General features: G+C 32.7%; 1 protein-coding gene and 1 long non-coding RNA gene across 5 annotated transcripts in view; one reads left to right on the top strand and one right to left on the bottom strand.

Moving 5' to 3' along the window:
* The window catches only part of LOC142320269 (uncharacterized), a 35,870-nt gene extending 28,339 nt beyond the window's left edge, over positions 1 to 7,531 (bottom strand). The window contains exon 1 of the long non-coding RNA XR_012755332.1: positions 7,415 to 7,531. This is a non-coding gene — a long non-coding RNA (uncharacterized LOC142320269). The remainder of the gene's footprint in view (positions 1 to 7,414) is intronic.
* A 7,890-nt stretch (positions 7,532 to 15,421) lies between these two features.
* Positions 15,422 to 21,434, top strand: part of XNP (ATRX chromatin remodeler XNP) — a 226,453-nt gene continuing 220,440 nt past the window's right edge. For 3 of the 4 annotated variants that reach the window (XM_075356424.1, XM_075356423.1, XM_075356421.1), the window contains exon 1: positions 15,422 to 15,639. The gene's annotated coding sequence lies outside the window, so the exon portion shown is untranslated. Of the gene's footprint in view, positions 15,657 to 21,434 lie in introns of all 4 variants that reach the window. The other variant, XM_075356422.1, reaches the window with a different exon arrangement.

Below are 21,434 nucleotides of genomic sequence, written 5' to 3'. Positions count from 1 at the left end.
TCTTCAAAAATGGGTCAAAAAATTTCTATATATGGGCATTGATGACATTAATTTTAGATAAAATTAAAAAAATAAGAGTAGATCCATTAAAAAAAAATGACCCAGTACCCTATGTGAAAAGAAAATTGGTTGTTATTTCCTTCCAATATGTATCTGTATTGTTGTTGAACTTTACTATTTTCAGTAATAAGTCTGTTTATATTTTTAATGAAAATCATTATTTACATTTTTTTGTCTTCATCTTTCCCTTGGAAATGGTTAATATCATAAAAGTATATGAAAATATATATGTGTATAAGAATTTGTTATACCAGATCACTTATTTTTTTCTTCATGCATATATTTTTTGCTTTATCATAATGATTACTATTCACTTAAACATTTTAACACTGAATAAAATAATATAATATTGGTAAAATACTGTAATAAAATATATAATAATGGTGATTCCAAATAAAACTGCATCAATGTTTATAAACATTTATTACATTCAGATAACAATGATAGAAAGAAGAATAATAGTTGCTAAAATGAATATTTATTTATAGGAAATGGTCAATATGGCCACTGGACTTGCCTCCAGTCATGACTGAACATGTTTCAACAACTTTGAAAATACACACTGAAGTATCAGAGTGACTCCAATTATAAAATCAGTTAAGTTATTTTTTAGTTCATTCAGGGTATGAGGATTGTTCTTGTAAACAGATCTCATATACACAAATATGCAGTTGTAACATCTAGGAATCTTCATATCTACTTTGAAATGGGCCTATTACTTCAACAGCAAATTCAATGAAAAATTAGCAGCTTCATTGCGATGAAAGGATAAATGTTGTCATTGCAATAATATTCTGAGTTTACTGTGTCTGAAAAAACTGAATGATTATCTGCTAATGTGATATAGCACACCAAACTCCAATTTTTTCATCATGCAACAGTAGTTCCAAGATCAAATGAGGATTATTGAATGACCAAATCTCACTGTTCTGGCTGTTGACATCGGCCATAAATAAAATTATGTTTCATCTGGAAAAAAATTAACATTGAGCTTGACTTCTCTTTTCTCATTTATAAAATCCAAAAACCACTAGCAGTATCAACACATTTAAGAGAATCAGAATATCAAGCAACTAATGCGCTGGAATTATAAATACATGGTTGTAATTTTAAATGTTTAATTAGTACTCTGTGCATACTACTTCTTGAAATTTCTGGTTGTTGTGCCAATTTTCCATTAGACTCTTTAGGACTGTGAGCTATGTGATCACAAATATCATTCAATGTTTTCTCTCTCAAGATAAGATTATCTTTTGGGTTTGGGTACATCTTTAATAGATCTAGTTTTTCTTAAATTTTTGATCAAGTTTCACACAGTAATGATGTGGAACATCAATGTCTGGAAACATTTCCTTCATAATTCTATGCATTCACTGCCACATTTTTACCCATTAAAACTGGAGCCTCATGTGTTAAAACCATTGTTACACTCTGGAAACAAAGTAGTAAATAAAAGCTTAATAGTTATGAAAATAAAAAGTATCATCAAGAATGAGACTTAGAAGTAAGGTATGAACAAATTCAGCTGTTAGTTTCACTGCTGACAACATCAAAAAAACAAATGACATGTATTTTACTGATTAGCACTCAGATGCTTTGCTTAGTTGCACATAATTGTAAAACTTTTTCTTATTTTTAAAAATTCTCTGTAAGCTATCCAATACTGTGTACTATGTGAAGTAATCTAGTAATAATAGTAATTTTTTATAACTTTAATACCTTCAGGTAAATTAAAAGAACGAGTGCAAGTGTCAAACACTTTTTATTTATATATTATTGTTTGCCCTTTCCCTTCTTTAAGAGGGAATAATGTGGATGTCCTTTAATAACTTATAGTTGATCATTTTAACTAAATTATTACATATAAAAGTGGCTGTTTTTCAGCATAATTTCTGAAATCCCAACTTATTTTCTACTTATCATCTGATATTTTGATTTATTTATTTCATGTACTTAATTTGCACTAAAGTATGTGATGTTAATCTTCATTTCCTTCTTCACTGGATGATAATGATAATGAATTACTTCTCAATACAGGGCTTTTAACTCTCAAATTGTTCTATTATACAAAACTAAAATAGATAATGGATTCTTCAAATTTTTACATTCTGTTGCATGCTTATCGGAACAGACAAAAATGGAAATATGGAATAATTATTAATTTGGGCAGAAATGCTAACAAAACATTAGTTACAATTATCTTGATTCTAAAGAATGCTATATTAAATGGAAAGGTATAGTGAAAAAAATAAAATAAACAATTAATAGTATTTTAAAATCCAGATAGCACAAAGTAGATTATTTTTAAACACATTTTTAATGTTTTTTTTTTTTTGAAAATTTAATCAGAACAAATTTTCAAATTGTATATGTGGATGTGCATTTTAAGTGTGCCACCAATGGAATTTCATGAACTAGGAAAAATTTGAAGAACTTTAAATGGGAACTTAACCTGATCTTTAAATGTATTAATGGTATCCTATTGGCATGAAGCCCCACTTTTTCAATACACCAACAAACTCAATTTTTTTAATGGAATTCCTCAATTTTTATAACATTTTAGCATACAATACATAATTCTTAGACATTTCTATTTTTGGTAAATGCAACTGTTTAGGAGCTAAACACCTTAACCCATCGGGTTGGTCTAGTGGTGAACGCGTCTTCCCAAATCAGCTGATTTGGAAGTCGAGAGTTCCAGCGTTCAAGTCCTAGTAAAGCCAGTTATTTTTACACGGATTTGAATACTAGATCGTGGATACCGGTGTTCTTTGGTGGTTGGGTTTCAATTAACCGCACATCTCAGGAATGGTCGAACTGAGAATGTACAAGACTACACTTCATTTACACTCATACATATCATCCTCTGAAGAATTATCTAAACGGTAGTTACCGGAGGCTAAACAGGAAAAAGAAAAGGAGCTAAACACCTCATGTCCATTTGTATGTACTGATATATGTTACATTATATAATGCACTTTTTTTTTTAAGAGAGATACTTGCCTAGATTTTTGGCAGATGGTTGTGGATTTATTTTCATAAATACAGTGAGAACATATCAGTGAGGTATTTTTAGTACTCCCAAAAATCAGGAAAAGTTCCCCATTTAAAGTTCTTTGCAGCTAATAGTATGAGACACACTGTAAATGAAATGAACACTCTGTTCATAAAAAAACAATAAACAATTTTTTAGAAGTCTTTACTTTTCTCAAAAATGCAGTGGAAATTTCATCTTTAAAATTTGTAATTCTTTGTGGTTGGAATCAACAATAGAAACTGAAAGGTGATCATTATAAAATATCCAACCTTAATAAAAATTGAGAACCATATTATGGCGCTATTATTAGTTACTTTATGTCTCTACTTTTTATATGAAACACCCAATTCTAAAACTGAATGGTATTATCCTTATTGTCTGGTGATAATCCCTCTGGTTGTTCATCTTAAAAGCTGCCTATTTAAAGAAAGTATTCCGACACCATGGACGGTGGTGAGGGTGGTCCTCCTGCCTAAAAAGGTTTGGGGGGAAGAGTGGCCCAGCAACATACAGACTGGTTTGCTTGCTTGGTAGCCTGGGTAAGCTGTTCAAAATTATATTGGCAGCTGTATATTATAAATACATATAAGATACATAATGTATATTATAATATACATTGTATATATAATATACAATATACATATTGTATATTATATTCAAAATTACTGTAGGAGTAGCTGTGGAGGTCAGGAAGCTTCTCTGATACACAATATGGCTTTCGAAAGGGCAGAAGTGCAGTGGGCACTGTTTGAAGAGTGATGGAAGTGGTGGAGGAGCGGCCTTGGGGTCCAGGCAATGGAGGAAGATTACCCTGGTCATTCTCCTGGTTTTTTCCAACCTCTTCAACACAGTGAGATGGGAGGCCATTTTGCGGCAGTTGGAGGGAAGAGGCATCTTGCTATACCTGCTGAGGATGGTACAACAATACCTCAATGGAAGGGAACTGAGAATTATGTCCGAAGAAAGGAAGGAGGTCATTGAATTCATGCAGCGTGAAGTGCCACAGGGTTCAATCCTGGCCCCCATTCTGTGAAACATGGTGTATAACGACCTCCTTCAAAAGGAGTGGCTGCCTGAAGTGGAATTAGTGGCATACGCCGACGATTTGGCAGTGGTGGTGACGGTGAAGGAACTGCATAAGGTGGTGAGGATTACAACAGGAACGGTTGTAATAACCATCATAACATTTTTAACTGATTATATTTTGATTTACACCCTCTATGAATCATGAGACCTTGCTGTTGGTGAGGGGGCTTGAGTGCTCAGTGATACAGAATAGCTGGACCGAAGGTGCAACCATATAGGAGAGGTATCTGCTGAGAGCCAGACTAAGGAATGATTCCTGAAAGAGGGCAGCAGCTCTTTCAGTAGTTGTTAATGCCGTAGGTCAGGATGACTTAAACGGCCATATTAACATCACTCAATCCTCTGAGTACTGCACAGCTGAAAGCAATGGAAAACTACAGCTGCTTTTTTTTTTCAAGAAAATGTAGCTCTCTGCATTTTCATATAAAAATGATGGAGGTGTCTTCCTTGGTAAAATATTCCGGAGGTAAACTAGTCCCCCATTCAGATCTTTGGGTGGGGACTACTAAGGAAGGGATCATTAGAAAATTAAAAAATAACATTCTACGAGTCGGAGCATGGAATGTTAGAAGTCTAAAAAAGGTTGGTAGGTTAGAAAATTTAAAGAGGGAAATGGATAGGATAAATGTTAATGTAGTAGGAATTAGCGAGGATCATTGGGAAGAGGAAAATAACTTTTGGTCAGGTAATTTTAGAATAATTAACTCAGTGTCAAATAATGGGCAGGCAGGAGTAGGTTTCGTAATGAACAAGAAGTTAGGGAAGAGAGTAGAGTGTTTAAAAATGAATAGCGATAGAATCATTGTAATAAGGATAAAATCGAAACCTAATCGACATTGATTGATATGCCTACAAGCACCCATGATGATGATGATGTAGAGTATGTATACGAAGAAATTAAACACATAAAAGGAGATGAAAATTTAATAATAGTTGAAGATTGGAATGCAAACATTGGGAAAGGAAAGGAAGGAAATGTAATGGGTAAATATGGGCTGGTGAAAAGAAATGAAAGAGGGGACCAATTTATGGAGTTTTGCACAAGTATAATTTAGTAATTGCCAACACCCAGTTTAAAAATCATAACAGAAGAATATACACATGGAAAAAGCCAGGCGATACTGGAAGGTATCAGATAGATTTTATCATGGTTAAGCAAAGATTTAGAAATCAACTCATTGACTGTAAAACTTACCCTTGAGCAGACATTGATAGTGACCATAATTTAGTGTTAATGAAATGTAGATTGTGATTTAAAAACCTGGAGAAAAGGTGTCAGATGAATTGGTGGAATTTAGAGTACCTTAAGGAAGAGGAGGTAAAGAAGATTTTTGAGGAGGACATCGCAAGAGGTCTGAGTAAAAATGTTAAGGTAGAAAATGTAGAAAAAGAATGGGAGAATGTTAAAAAGGAAATTCTTAAATCAACAGAAGCAAACTTAGGTGGAACAAAGATTACTGGTAGAAAACCTTAGATTTCAGACGATATACTGCAGCTGAATTGTACTGCAGCATTGTTGAATTGTACTTCGTCTTGCAGTTTAAAATAATTTTGCTACATAACACTTGCAACTTATAAGATAGCAAACATAAACTAAATAAAACTTAAATTAATGTCCATCCGAACAAAAATTGAGAGACTCCATCCCAGACACGACCGTCTTGGGTCAGGTACGAGTGCAGACTGGTTAGAAGACGAACAGTGCTCGAGGGAGCAGCTTGTGATGTAGAGTGGCGTAATGGTCTGGTGACCATAGTTTACCATGGGTATCCTAGCCACTGCTAGGTTTCAGCACTCGATGGCAAGAGGGGGTGAAAATGTAACAAATGGAGTCATACAGGAAAGTTGAAGAGAATTTTGTGGTACATAAATTAAAATCTAATAATATGTTAAATAAAGATGGTACACAGGTTTATATACAAAAGAAAAGATCAATAGGTTGGTGGAATATATTGAAGGGTTATACAGAGGAAATGAATTAGAAACTGGTGTTGTAGAGGAAGAAGAGGAAGTCGTTGAGGATGAATAGATATAATTCTGAGATCTGAATTTAAGAGAACATTTAAAGATATGAATGCCAGAAAGGCTCCTGGGATAGACGGCATCCCTGCTGAATAACTGCACAGTGCAGATGAGAAAGTAATAGATGGATTATACAAACTAAGTGTAATATTTACGAAAAAGGAGAAGTTATGTCAGACTTCAAAAAGAGTGTTTTTGTCATAACACCAAAGAAAGCAGGAGCAGATAAATGTGAAGAATACAGAACAATTAACCTAACTACTCAAGCATTACAAATCTTAACTAGAATTCTGTACAGAACAATTGAAAGGGGAGTGGAAGAAGAGTTAGGGGAAGATCAATTTGGTTTCCGGAAAAGTATAGGGGACATGGGAAGAAATTTTAGTGCTCAGTAGTAGAAGGAACATTAAAGAATAACAAACCAACATACTTGGCATTTGTAGACCTAGAAAAGGCATTCAGCAACGTGGAGTAGAATAAGTACTGAGACAGAAGAACAATTGCTAACATTTCAGGAACCAAACTGCAACAGTAATAATGGAAGAACATAAGAAAGGGAGTCCAACAAGGATGTTCTCTATCCCTGTTACTTTTTAATTTTTACATAGTCAATATTCGATTCATAATCCTTTCACGGGGATTCAGAAATTTTGGCGCAGGAATTGTTCAAGCACCCGCCTCATCGCGGCGAAAAGAGTGGATACGACTCCTGGTCGCGTCCCTGTTACGAGCAAAGGAGCCTTTACCATTAGTCCTGCTCGCGATCTTTTAGAGCGAGTGCCGTATTCTGTAACTGTATGTTGATCTTTGTGATTTCATACATTTGATCCAGTAGATGCGAAGAGGTGCAAAGAGTGACTGGAGAATACAGAATGTCTCCAGCTATCCGTGGCTCGCTGCGGGAAGTCGTCACGCTTGTGGGCCTGTGCCCAATATCTGTAATAGAAGGAATACAGCGAGCATTTTGTTCGTATACTGTTAGGTCAGGGCATCTCCGACCATGACAGATGTTAGTGATGTAGGCAAGAAGTATTGTCGTAGGAGGGGGCCGGAGTAGTACGGAAATAGGAGTACGGCTCCAAAATCAAAGATGACGGTGGTCAGCCATCTTGGATTGAAAAGTTCCATTTTTCCTGTGGGAATTTCCCTTTTCCCGTTGTGAAAAATGAAATATATTATGTATGTGTGTGAATAAAAATTTAGACGTACCTCGAGGATGATCCTGGTCGTCGTGGCCGTTGCACCGGGAGGGGTCACCCGCTATACCAGCACCCGGACGTGGCTCGTTCATCAGGAGAACACACACACAGCCGCGGCTGGCGTGGCGCGCAACTAAAGAACAGCTGACGAACATGGCCTAAGGTTGAGCGTCCTATTTTGAACGTCTGTTACAGAAGTGGGCGCGAAAGCGCCACACCCTTTCGACCAATCACAGCGCCGGATTCAAAGCGGTTGCAAAAATGACAAACATTTTTGCGGACACGTATTTTGTATACCTTTAGGTTTTACTCAAACACAAACAAACAAAACATCGAAGTTATATAAAAAAAATCTAACAAAAATTGACCGAGATTACTTACTTTCGTCTAAAATCCTAGGATTTTTCAAATGTAAAAATTATATAAACATTTTTACACAAACTGAACTGACTAGCCATAAAACAAAAAATAGGTAAATGTAAAAAATAATACCCCTACTCTTCCTCTTAGTAAACCAAATCTTAACGTACCTTTCTAAAAACCAAACTATTGGTTCCCTTCACCGATCTAGTTCTCCATTTTATTTGAGTATATTTCAACCTAACTACTACCCCCCCCCCCCACCCAAGAACAATATAACCAAAATAAAACATCTGGTATAAATATTTTACAAACATTTTACGACTACAAATCATAATTTGTATACATGATTATACATTTTACATGGTTTATAAAAATAAAATATACAATTACACATATATCATCGTATTATATTACTACTATTAATTATGAAATTGATATATATATATATATATATATATACTATATTTAAATATACTATAAATACTTCGTTTAATGCAAAATCTCTATAACAAGAAATCCCTCTCACGCCAAATGAAAATCCGGCGTTACAACACAGTTATTAAACCCACAGCATTATATATCAGTAAAACATTGACCTTAAATAGGAAAACCGAAATAGAAGAAATAAAGAAACAGGAAAGGAAGATTATAAGGATAATATTGGGACCGAGACAAACTTAAGAAGGTACAGATTATAACCGAACGAAATTGTTGAAACATACGGAAACTGACATAAGGAAAAACGAATGAAATTCTTCGGACACCTTTGCAAGCTGGCGGAAAACCGACTGACCAAAAGAATAATCGCGTACTTTACATCATTAAAAGTTGCAATCCCTGGCTTGCAGAAACACGAAAAGATTTAGAACACGCCGGAATTACACTGGAGGGGATCATAGACAGAAACATGTACAGAAACAAAAGAGATAGATGGGAAGTTAAACCAGAAGCGCCGAAGCCTAAACACCATCGTCCGAAATGGGGTCTGAATAACGAAAGAAGGCCTTTTCCGAAAGAAGAAAGAATTTTGGAGGGAAAAGAAGAATGCCAAGGGAAAGAAATATGAATCATGAATGCTTAACGTCTTCTATTGGGAAGTTTTCGTCTATAATTATAATAATATATAAATACTACTCAGACACGCGAAGTTTATCGGTTAATAATTTTGTCTTACGCCTCTTTTGTTTTTAATGTTTATCATATATCAAGGCAAATATTATTTTGGTAATTATTTCTCTTTCCAGAATTTTTACCTTTTCATTATTATATTACTTTTTCAAATTTATATTTTTTCCCTTCTGTATTTCGAAAAAGCGGTAACTTCATTACTTATGTGCACTTGTACATCCGATTTTTTGTTTTAAATGTCTATAAAGTGTACGTAAATTGCATTTGACTGATTCAAGTTTTCAATTGAATCTTTTAGTTTAAGGAAAAAAGATTAGATTTTAATTTATTAAAATCGATACTCCCAATATATGCAGTAAGATAAAGTAAATTTTTTCCCGACGTCTTTATTAGTCGGTTTACATATATAGTTACATAATTTGTAGATTTTCGGTAGATTTCAAAAGAAAGCTATCTATTATAATGAGTACCATGATTTGACTTCCGGAAAATTTCGATATATCTTCGCGTTTTACATTCCCCAGACCCCAAAACCACCATCAGTTCAAAAGTTTATATCTACATTTACGTATTTCACTTTCTTGTGGACACTATAACTGCAGTTATTTTGCGCCAATCACTTACTTTTATGTTCTTTGAGAATTTAATCTCAAATTTTAATATCGGGGCCCTTTACATCCCATAAGTGTTGTTTTGTTGTTGTGTCTTAATGTTTCTGTGTAGTTTGTGCTTTTAAATAAAATGTAAGGGCCCTTTACACCCTTACATATGACGATCCAGATGGTGATACTAATCTCTTTTTAAGAATGTGACAAGAATGTGACAAGGGCTAATGACCTTAGCAGTCAATGCCCGTAAAATAAAAGAGAAAAAAATGAATAAATAATAATAATGCCCTGAGGTAGGTAATCCCCACGTCCGGAACACAACATCTACTTTCCACGTCCAGGGCGGAAACAGCTGGTACGTACAATACTTATAGCTGGCAAACGGGGCTCCTAGTAAATTCCTCGGATATATTCCTTTTTTGACCTGCTTTCTTCTTCAGGTCACAAGACGGATTGGATTTTTCGGCCACCTGCAGGATACGAACAATTAATCGATTAGGAAGTGGACACATACCATATTTAGAGCTGGCGATGTGGCGGCCAGGGTCCAAGTTATTGCAGGTGTAACGGAGACCCTTCCGTTGTCCACATGCCCCCTGCAATGGGAAGCATGTAGCAATGGTGCCCATGTATGTCGGTGCATGGGAGCTCTGAAAGCTTCGGTGAGTAGGAGCCTGGAGCCAGTGCAGAGATTGCGCATCCGCTCTCTGCCAGGACATATGCCGGTTCCACCGGAGTACCGGATTGGACCTCCAAGGTTAGTAGCCCTGTATGAGGGGGGGGGGGTATTCCGGCGGCTAGCCTTGCTACAGAAGGGATAAGCCCACATGAATATTCTTGAACAATCAAACATGGCAGAGGGTACACGTAAACACCCTCGTTTAGAAACCTCCGATTCGCCACAAGCGAAGAGGAAAAAGAATAAAGAGTCTGATAAAATTAAAAAAGATGCTGATAGAATCAGTAAAGACTTACGCAAACGTTTTTTGGTTATAATGTACCTAAGCCAAGATTTTTAATTATTACGAAGGAGAACAGAAACTTTCAAAAGGTTAGTCCATTTTTAATCGCTAGAGAGATTGCTAATTGTGCTGTTGGTTCTGAAAGAAATCCAGAAGATTTTCAATGGATTGCACGTCGAAACTATCAACGACAGTCAAAGCCAGAAAGTCCAGGCATTGAAGAAGATCGGTGAATTTGCACTATTTGTGCAATCGCATAGCACCCTTAATACATCAAGAGGAGTTGTTGTTTGTCGCGATCTTCTAAATTGTACAGAAGAAGAAATCGTACAAGAAATGTCGAATCAGGGAGTGACTCAGTGTTGCAGATTAACCATGAGAAGAAATGGTGAAGTTGTTCCTTCAGCCTCGCATGTTTTGACATTTAATAGGCCTAACCTTCCTGAAAAGGTACGAGCTGGCATACATCGACTTGATGTACGAGCTTTATGAGATGCTTTAAGTGTCAACAATTCGGACACACTGCAGCTAGATGTGAAGCGCAGGAAATATGCATATGTGGAATAAAAACGCATGAGGGTGATCCATGTAAAGATCCTCCAAGCTGCATTAATTGTAAAGGGCATCATAACTGCCGATCAAGGAATTGCCCAGTATATAAATTGGAAATGGCCATTCAGGAAGTTAAAATGCTTCAAAAAGTCAGTTATCCTGAAGCGAAGAAAATTGTTAGTCAACGTACACCTCGACCATTGACCACTTATGCAGAAGCAGCTGCTGCCCCTTCTACATCTATAATTAACTTGGAGCAGTTGCTTAATACGATGGCACCAAGTCTGCGACAATGATTGAAAGAATCATTGATTCAAACATTGAGTCGACTCATTGGACAGAACCAGTTAAACATGAGAAGGCTCATTCTCGGACTGATGTCGTTGATATAGGAAACGTGCCAGAACAGCATAAAAAATTAGCAAATCCTGTGATTATATCACAACCACTTGATGTAATAAATAAAAATCTGAATTTATCTGGAAACGAGAAAAAGATCACTCCGTCGTCTAGTCACAAGGCTAAGGAAATTGTGACAAGAGTAAGGAAAAATCTGAGTCTACGGAAATGGAGGTGCAAGTCATTATTGAGAAAGCACCAGACACAGACGATATAAAACCTGTACCAATAGAGCCTCCAAAAGTTCAAAAAACAGCTTCGGAGAGAGCGTTTATTTCAGCTGGACCTAGCACTCCCTTAGAGATCGAATCCAGCTCATCAGCTGCCGAAAGTGCATCACTTGCTAGTTTAGATTCCATACCAACGATGCTAACAGCATCAACGAAGCATTCATCACCTGATGGAAGCTGGAGAACATCATTGGTATCAGAAAGAGAAGAAGATGCCATGTCTGAGGCCTCAGACACACTATCATCAGAAGTTGAGGCCGTACGAAGAATGGAAAAGCAGTGCAAGAAAGGATGGCTGAAAGGAAAGCCTAGGCGTTAAAAATTAGGTTTCAAAAGTGAAATAGAAATCGAAAATTATGAACCTTTTTTTATTTTTTTTTGAAGTGGGGCTAATGACTAAAATAGTCGATACCCCTAAAAACCTCAACAAAAAAAAATAATAATAATAATTAGTCTTTTAAAATTACCTTTTTCTTTTCATTGTAACAATGTTACAATATTGTACAATCTTTTTATTGCACAATTTTTTTGTTTATTGGATGAAACATTCAGAAGGTTGCATTGCACTGATATTATCAAATATTTTTTTCAAAATAATTGTAATTTTCTTCAGATTTACTGTCTTTCTTTTACAAATTTCTGGACATGATGACAGAATTCATTAAAAAAAAAATGTTAAGTAAATAGAGATATGACGCATGTCCTTTTTTTTTTTTAATATGAAACAAAAATTAATAAATAAGCAATAGCATCTATTCAAGTAGACCTAAATAGAGTATTTTAATTGCAAATGTTATGTTGGAAGATGGTGATGAAAAAGGAAATAAGTAAAAGAAAATTTCAAAACTCAAACTGCTGGTCTTATAAAACTTAAAAAATGGAGATGGTGTCCTTAACTCCAGCCTACAGAGATTTAGTTCACCTAATACAAGGTTAAAATTCACTTTAAATAATATATAAGAAAAGAAAAACTGAAAAAAGAAAAGAGTTTAAGTTATGAATTAGTAAATAAAGCAATTAAATATGTTATTAAAATTCTAATTGTTTTTAATCTACAATAATTTTGAACTCGCCATGAACAAGAAAAAAGATGTGGTATTGTAAGAACCAGTATCACCAAGCAGGAAGTTACCATTTCTGTGTCTTCTCCTGAAAACAAAAATAAATTAACTTTGGTTAAATTAACTTAAATTTAATGATAAATATGTTTAATAAAATAAATTAATAAAACAATTCAACACATGCATTACAAATTCATGTTGTAAATTATTTAACTTGGACATTATAATTAACAGTTTTTTAGGTGATACTTGTTTAGGGCCTACAAAACTATTGTAAAATTTTTCTTTACAAATTTCTTTGCCAGCTTGTAAAATGTCAATTCGCTGGTGCCCATATAATTCATCACCTAAGAAACTATTAATTTCTTCATCTTCTACATTCTGAGAATTTTCTAAAGCTTTATCTAATACATCAACTATAACCAAATATTTTTGTCAATTTGGTTCAATTGTTTCTACATTATTATTGTAAACGTTTTGGTATTACATTTTCTACTTCATTAGGTTCATTTTGCCACTGCTTGTATCTAATAATAGCAGTTTTTTTTTAGGTTGGTATTCAATTAATTCATCCTCATTGTCATTATTTTGAATTTTTTGTTCTGAACTACTAGAAACAAAATCTGCTAAACATATATTTTCGAGTGTTGGAGGTCTGTTAGCATATTTTGTTCTGGCATTATCCATGAATATTTCATTAGATCAGAACTCAATTTTCGTAATTCAGCCAGAGACTTTAACAATAAAGCATGTTCATTTATTGGACTTGTGTTAATATAAATTTTTTGTCTACTACTTTTTGACAATGGTAATGATAAAACGTGATATGTCACTTCTTGTGCCGACATTAAATTATTATTAAAAAAGATGACGTGGACAACACTTGAACGCCTATTAAATTACATTTATACAATTTTTTGAAATGAAAAGTATATAAAATTTTAGTTTGTTAAAGACTTCTGATATTTTTTCTTTTTTTTTTTGTTGTTGTTATTGAATTATTATTCGCCGTAAATTTTTTTTTACAATGAGAGGTTAATCATTATTAATAAATCAATAAATTAAAAAAAAAAAAGTTAAAAAAAAGGAGATGAAGTGGATTTGAATTGATGTGCCTTCCCCTTGTAAGATCCAAATATTTCATTAATTAAAATTTTATTTGGCTATAACTCTGGAACCAATGAAAATAAGTATCACCTATGATATAACATTGAAAAGCTCTCAGCCCAAAATCCAATTTTTTGGAATTTGTTTTTTATGGATACTTTTGGTCCAGTCGATTGCAATCAAAAGGGGGTGTGAAATCCTCCCTTTTATTGTAGGAAGGGGGTAATCAAAAGGGGGATTGCACCCCCCTTCATACAATTAGCTGTAGGAAGTTCAAATTTTGGTTTTTTCCAAAATTTGAACTTTTTACAGCTAATTGTTTTTGAGATATGTGAGATACATACGTACAGACGTCATGCCAAACTAGTCAAAATGGATTCAGGGATGGTCGAAATGGATATTTCCATTGAAATAGTGCAAAATAATGAGAAATAGATGCAAATACCGCTGAGGCTGCATAAAGCATTAGTTCAATCGAAGCTTGACTACGGACAGATGTTTTGTGTATACATCTGCTAGAAAGTCATTTGCTAGAAAGAGAAGTTCTACCCTCTGCATCACTTGAAACTTTATTCATCCACTTTTAATAAATCAAAGTGTAAAGGTATTAAATACTGGATTCCACAAGTTGGTTGATCATCTGTTTATCCTGACGCCTTTGCAATGCATTGGATGTGCATTAAGAACAGGAATGGCTTCCTGTTCTTAAGGCGCATCGACGTTTTGTGCCGATAGAAATTATTGTGTTGTAAATAGTGTTGGACAAGCTTACTTTAAATCAGTGGTTGTAGTTTCTAAACTGACACCAGCTGTAATCTGTATGGTCAAACATATAATGTTAATGTTTCATTTTGGGGTTTCAATGTCTTTTAACATGCCTATTTTTGGATGGCTTGTTGGAGATGAATATTCTTCTAAAAATACTATATCTCAAGGATCTTTATCAGGGAGGGAAAGAAATTTTTTACTTTTTTCTTCTTTCTTTCCCCTATTTGTTGTTGTGGCAAGTAGTTGATGACCATAGTAGTCAATACCTTTAACCCTCAAAAAAAGAAGAAAAAAAAATTATACTGTTTGTGCTAAATGTTCAAATAAATGAATTCAATCGCAGAAATAAAATTAAAAGTATAAAGAAATGTATTATCAATATTAGTAAACAGTTATTTTTAAACATAATTCGTATAGTATGAGCATCGCAAATTGTCAATACTGGGGACACCCCTCCCCAGTATCATAAAGAACTTAATGGATCCTTATTTATTAACGAATACAACAAACAAATAGAATAATAGGGACATAAAATATTTATTAACGAAGAACTGATTAGTTGCAATAAAAATTTCTTTGCAGTTTAATTCCCGCCTTTTTAAAAGAATTCGAATTGTAGGATTTAAAAGAATCCATGCCTCCTGAATTATTGAAAGTTTACGAATGTTTACTCTTTCAGTTTTTAGGATAAATTTTCGCAAAGATTACACTTTTTTTCTTCTTAATTTTTAACGTTAATCATAATGATTAAGATTATGACATCAAAATATAATTATTTCGGTTGAATCTAAAGGATTATTTACATGCCGCCATTATTCATTAGTTAAGAGAGTCGTGAACGGCTTCCTGTTCTTAAGGCGCATCGACGTTTTCTGTCAATAGAAATTATTGTGTTGTAACTAGTGTTGGACAATCGTTAATTTTTACCAGTATTATTTTATTAGAATTCGCGAGTTTTTCCGCGTGGGACCGATAAAATTCTGTTTCTTTGCTAGAATAATATTCTATACTTAAGTAAGATTAATCTGTAAACAACACCGTTAGTGTTTCTGGAGAAGTAAGTTACTGTAGCTGGTGAGAGTAAATCGTTTAAGTGCTCGTTTAGTTTGAAGATAATTTTTGTGTTTATTTTTCTATAATAATATAGATTGAGTGAATTAGTTTGTAAGGTTTTTTTGTCTTAGGAGGTAATTATAAGATTGAACTCGCAGAATTTGTATTCACTGTTATACCCAATTTTTATTTCTTGTTACGTGCTGTTAAAGCAGTTATTATTTATATGAGTTTTTAATCTTAGTTTATTAAAAATCATATTTTTCTGTAATAGTGTATTGTCGGGATTTGCCAGAAGCTGATTCTGTATTACGACGTAGGTTAACAATTTTATTACTAGTTATCATTTGTGTTTTATTGTTTTTCTTCTCCCAATTATTAATTTTTACCGTGAAATTTAGGCATTGAAATTATTATAATACAGGAATTTATAATTATTACAGATTTAATTTTCTTTTGGGACCATTTTAAAACTTTATTTTTGAACTGCAGATATTTAACCTGTTTTATGCTGATAAAAAAAAGATTACTTTGTGCTGTTCGTCAGTAATAAAATGTGATTTTGTTGATAGTGGGTAACTTTTGGATACTTTGGTTGCAGCAAGCTAATATTGTGTTTCTCAGCCCTCATATGTGAACAGATTTATAATTATGATAGTTTACTTAGAAACAATTTTTTAGTGTGGATGTTTGAAATCGTTCTGTGGGTTTAGATGTGGAACAACATACCTTCATAACCACTTAAATCTATACAATGATGTTTATTTAAATTTATATTAAGATTTATATTTAAATTAAGATTGTTGTTATTTAAGCTCAGGTAGCTAGTTTGGGTTACTTTAGGTTATTCTGCCACTCAAAATGATTTTTTTTCAGTTGTCAGTCGATGGATTTTTTCCTCAGGGAATTTTTAACTTAATTTTTTCAAAGTTGCTTACTTCAGCATAGTAATTTTTGTATTTAATCCATTCTTTGCTTCTTTAATATTAAAAAATGTTAAAAGTAATATAATGCAAATAATAAAGTATTTTTTTGACTGTGCTGATTAGATAATAGCAAAAAAATAATTGCCAAATGAAAAATGATCACATTGTATAAAGTATAGACTGAAAACAAATCTAATATTATTAATTTATTTTTTGTAATTTTGTTAAAAATTAATTTAATTTTAACCACTGTATTTCCGCCGAAATCAGATTGACTACTTTGTTTTTAAATAAAGCTGTAGCTGCGGTGGCTTTAATACCTAAGTACCATTACTTTTTTTAAATACATCCCTTAACGTCTTCATCCATGTTTCTACTTTACAAATTTGTATAAAAATTTACATAATTATAATCTGATGAATTTGATGCATTTGATGATGTAAATTTTATTTTTTATTTATTTAATAAATAAACATAAGGCTCAAAGAGTGTTTTTCTATTGTCATAGTAAAAATATATCTGAAAAAAGTAAATTTTAACATAGTCTAATGCTGAATAAAATTATGTTAATTTTAATTTGACTCATTTAAAAATTGGGTGGGTAGGTTATTTTTTATAAGAATTCAACCTCTATTACATACTGACATTAACTCATGCTGCCTAATTAAATAATTTAATGAAAAAGTTTCTTTACTGAGCCAATAATGTAGTCGAGTATCAGCATGCCAGGCCCATTGGATTGCAGGTAATATCAGCCCTATAAGTTATATACATCTTCATTCTAGTCATCACTGGGGCTGGCTTTATAGTGAAAATCATTAATCTCAGAGAAATCAACAATGACTGGTCCCTCTTGTATCTTAGATGCTTTACATGGATGATAGCCACAAAAAAAGACGGGAGAGTGAAAAGCTTAACATTTACATATTCCTTTCTAATGAAAGGATGTAATGTTTCGTAATGAAACAGTACATTATTTATACTGCATTGGATATTATTACATTTCACCACAAATTCACACTATACAATAGATTTGAAAGTAATTCATGTGTTGTTGTAACCACAATAGACAAAATATTAAAATTAACCATGCTACTAGTGTCTTTCTAGTTTATTTTTAAAATATTAATTTTTATTCTCGTTTTTGGTTTGTGCTGCTACTTCCTCTTATGCTTCCTTCCTTTTTAAATATGATGAATCTGTTATCTCTGTTACGACTGATAAAATCCTAGTTTATTTATTAAAAATGAATGGTGGGTTACATGAAAAAAAAATTACCTGTTAGTCTCCTTGCAAGAGTTAACCACACGTTGATTTTGTTATTTCCATTGGCCTAAAACTTCCGCCTCCTTTCTTGTTGAATGTGATTGAATTACAACATTACATTAACTTTTTATCATTGTATTATATATCCCCATAGTTTTGAATGCTATAGGAATATAATTTTGTAGTGATAAATTATCAGAAAAGATAAATTTTGGTTTTGATGAAAACCAAAAAAAACCAGTAGAAATGGCAACTCTAACTGGAAGAAGTAGAAACAAATTCTAACTATTGAAAGTTATGAAGAAGTTTTACATCTCTTAATTTGGCAAATATTTCTGAAAAGGCGTTGTCAGTATTTCATATGTTAAAATGACAATGATGTGAAACTAAGAAGTTTTCTGTATTTATGAAGGATGGTTTGATCAGTTCAGAAGGATTGCATGATATTCAAATTTGGTTGAAGCCACAAGTTATTTATTTCAGCTATTGCGGTATACCTTAATTTCATCATACTGTTTTAAACTATAAAAAAGCTGACATCAGTCGTAAAACTTGTGAGATACATTTTAGAACTGATTTTTAAACTATATTTTAACACTATTATTATTAAAAACATTTAGAGGTTTCTTTATGCATTCATCTTCCTCATTTAATAACTATTATTAGAAAATCTGCAATATTTATGTAGCCATTTTAACTGTGAATTCATGTCCACACATGAATTTTAAGTCTAATGAATACATTTTCTGTTAAGCTTTTAAATAAGAAAAATAAGCTTTTGAATAAAGGATAAATATGTTTTTTTTTTATGTGGAAATATCCAAGTGACATGTTATACATGAGTGATGCTGAACTATTTTATCCTTAAATTCTTGTAGTTGTTTCAGCCACAAATATTGATATAACAACGAGCAATTCATTTTTAAATAGTAGTTTGTATTAATTCTAATATATATGTTAAATTTACTGTAGCCTAATATTTTGTGCACACATTTCTAAAACTGATTAATAAAAATCGTGGCTTTTTTAAAACCAAATAAGAGCTTTTTTAAAACCCATTATAGTCATCAAATTCAAGTAAGATTTTTATCAAGCAAATTTTTTTCTGTCATATGAGATGATAATACGATTAACTAAATGAACACAGTGGCCTTCTTCATATTTTTATATTTCATTTTACATTTATTAAATGGTTGTTTGTTTTTCCCGAATATCACTTTTTTCAATAACTAATTTTGGCTATTTTCTTTTTAAATTGCTAGTTTTTCATATTTTATTTTAAATGGATACATTTCTTAGAGAAACCTACTGATTCTTGTGATTCAGAAAACTAAAATTTTATTAATCATTTTTCATTATTATAAAAAGTGTAATTTACCCTTGTCTAGCTAAATAAACTCATCTGATTTGGTTACTATTTATTTTCATTTTTAGCTGACTACTTATTATTTACTACTTTACTTATTACTTAATTTATTTTTTTGGGTTCAGAAATTATCACATTTATTCATTTGTGTATAAATTTTTTTTTGAACAATATCGTCTCTGCCCTTATCAAAATTCTACTAGCAGTAATGATATTTTCAGTTCCTTAGTTGAAAAGAAATATAATATAGCCAGCATTATTTTTATTCAGCTCTATAGTTTTGAAACAAAATTATCTCCTGTTTTACCACTGAACAAAATGTACAAAGAATAAGAAAAAACTGATTACAGTATTTGAATTCTCAACCAAATAGACTAATTGGCAATAATTTACTGAACCAGGTTATTTGTAAACAAATAAGTTAGCCTTTTTTTGAAGGGTTGAAATTTGGGCCAAAATTGATATATACAAGGGTAAGTCAATTATTATCTGTAATTTAGTTATATTTTTGTTTATATTGGTAGTACTGTCGTGTTGCGTAGATGACGCATGCGTGGTTTAATTGTTATGTCTGTGCAGGTTTGATGCTGCCTAAGTTAATTCCATTATCGCTGCCCTGCCGTTAACCATGGCTGCTCTGCTTCTTTTTAGCATCAATGAAGAGCAATGTTCAGTGATCTGTTTTTTGTGGTCGGAAGATGTATCAGGGGCCGAAATCCATCGAAGACTTTCAGTACAGTACAGGAACAGTGTGTTGCTGCAGCAGAGTGTCTACGAATGGACAAAATTGTCAAAATGTTAAAAATTGTTTGCACAAGTGTTACGCACGACAAAGGAGCTGGACGACAGTTTACCGCCACAAATGAGGAAAACATTGACCGAGCATGTGACATGGTTTTCTTAGACAGACGAGTAACTGTTGATGAAGTGGCAGATCGTCTGCAACTTAGTCACGTTTCTGCGTACAAAATCATTCACAACAGACTTTGGTTTCATAAAGTCTGTGCAAGATGGGTCCCAAAACAACTCACACAGTTGCATAAACAAATGCGCTTGGACATCTGCCAAAAACATTTTGATTACTATGGTAATGAATGGAACATCTTAGACAGAATCATCACTGGTGACGAAATATGGATCCATCATTACGAGCTGGAGAGTTATAATGGCAGAGTATGGAATGGAAACATCCAAATTCTCCCTGCAAAAAATAGTTCAAGACCAACCATCTGCAGGAAAACTGATGCTTACAGTTTTTTGGGACTCACAAGACTCAGTACTGGAACATTATGAGGAAAGGGCATGACAGTAAACAGTGCGCGTTACAGTGAGATGCTTGTTCAAAATTTTTTTACCTTTCTTCACTCCTTTCAAGGTAGAAGTAAAAATTCTAGAAATTGATATTTAGTTATTCACGTGAAGATTAAACACATAAAAAAAAATTAATATATTTATTATCGAGGATTAAAAAAAATAACAGGTTTTCAAGAAAAAAAATTCTAAAATCCATTTAACACTTTAAACTTGGAATTACAAAAAAATCTAAATTGGATTTTAGATATTCATGTGAAGATTACGTCCACCAAAAATCGAGTTTATACATTCATTTGTTACTGAGAAATTCAAAAAATAGTAAATTTCATTGATACTCTATTTTAGGGTTTAAACTTGGAATTCCAAAAAGGTCCTTTCTTAATGAGCCCTTACACTGTATGAAAAACATTAGTACAAATTTTCATAAATTTATTTTCAGTAGTTTTTGCTGGGTGTTGAGTATGATTCACTTTTGACTTGTTCTTTTATATATACAGTTATATATGTATAGATAGAGCCAACTTTTTTCCTTTTTTTTTTAATCAGTTTTCATGATATTAAACAAAAACTGTTTTGAAATGATGTTGAATATCCCTCACCCATAAATTTTATCAACTTAAAAATTTGGAATTTTAAATAACTTAGTGCTTACTTTCATTGTATAATGCTCAGTTTTCTACAATTAATATACAAAAAACCAAAATTGTAAAAACGAACCCTTCCTCTTTTTTAGTTTTGTCAAAAATTAGTGCTGTCAACACTCCATATCTAGAATATTTTTTGAGCCATTTTCAGAGAAATACAGTCTAGCATTAATCAAAATAGAGTCCATTCCGGAAATTTCTATAATTTTATTTTGTAGTAAGTAAGTCTTGAAACATAGACATAAGAAATCCCTGTACCCAAAGTTTTAGCTGTTATTCTTTC

The sequence above is a fragment of the Lycorma delicatula genome, chromosome 2, assembly GCF_047948215.1.
Source record: "Lycorma delicatula isolate Av1 chromosome 2, ASM4794821v1, whole genome shotgun sequence".
Taxonomy (NCBI): Eukaryota; Metazoa; Arthropoda; class Insecta; order Hemiptera; family Fulgoridae; genus Lycorma; species Lycorma delicatula.
Note: the sequence above shows the minus strand (reverse complement) of the source record. Positions and strands in the feature narration are given on the sequence as shown.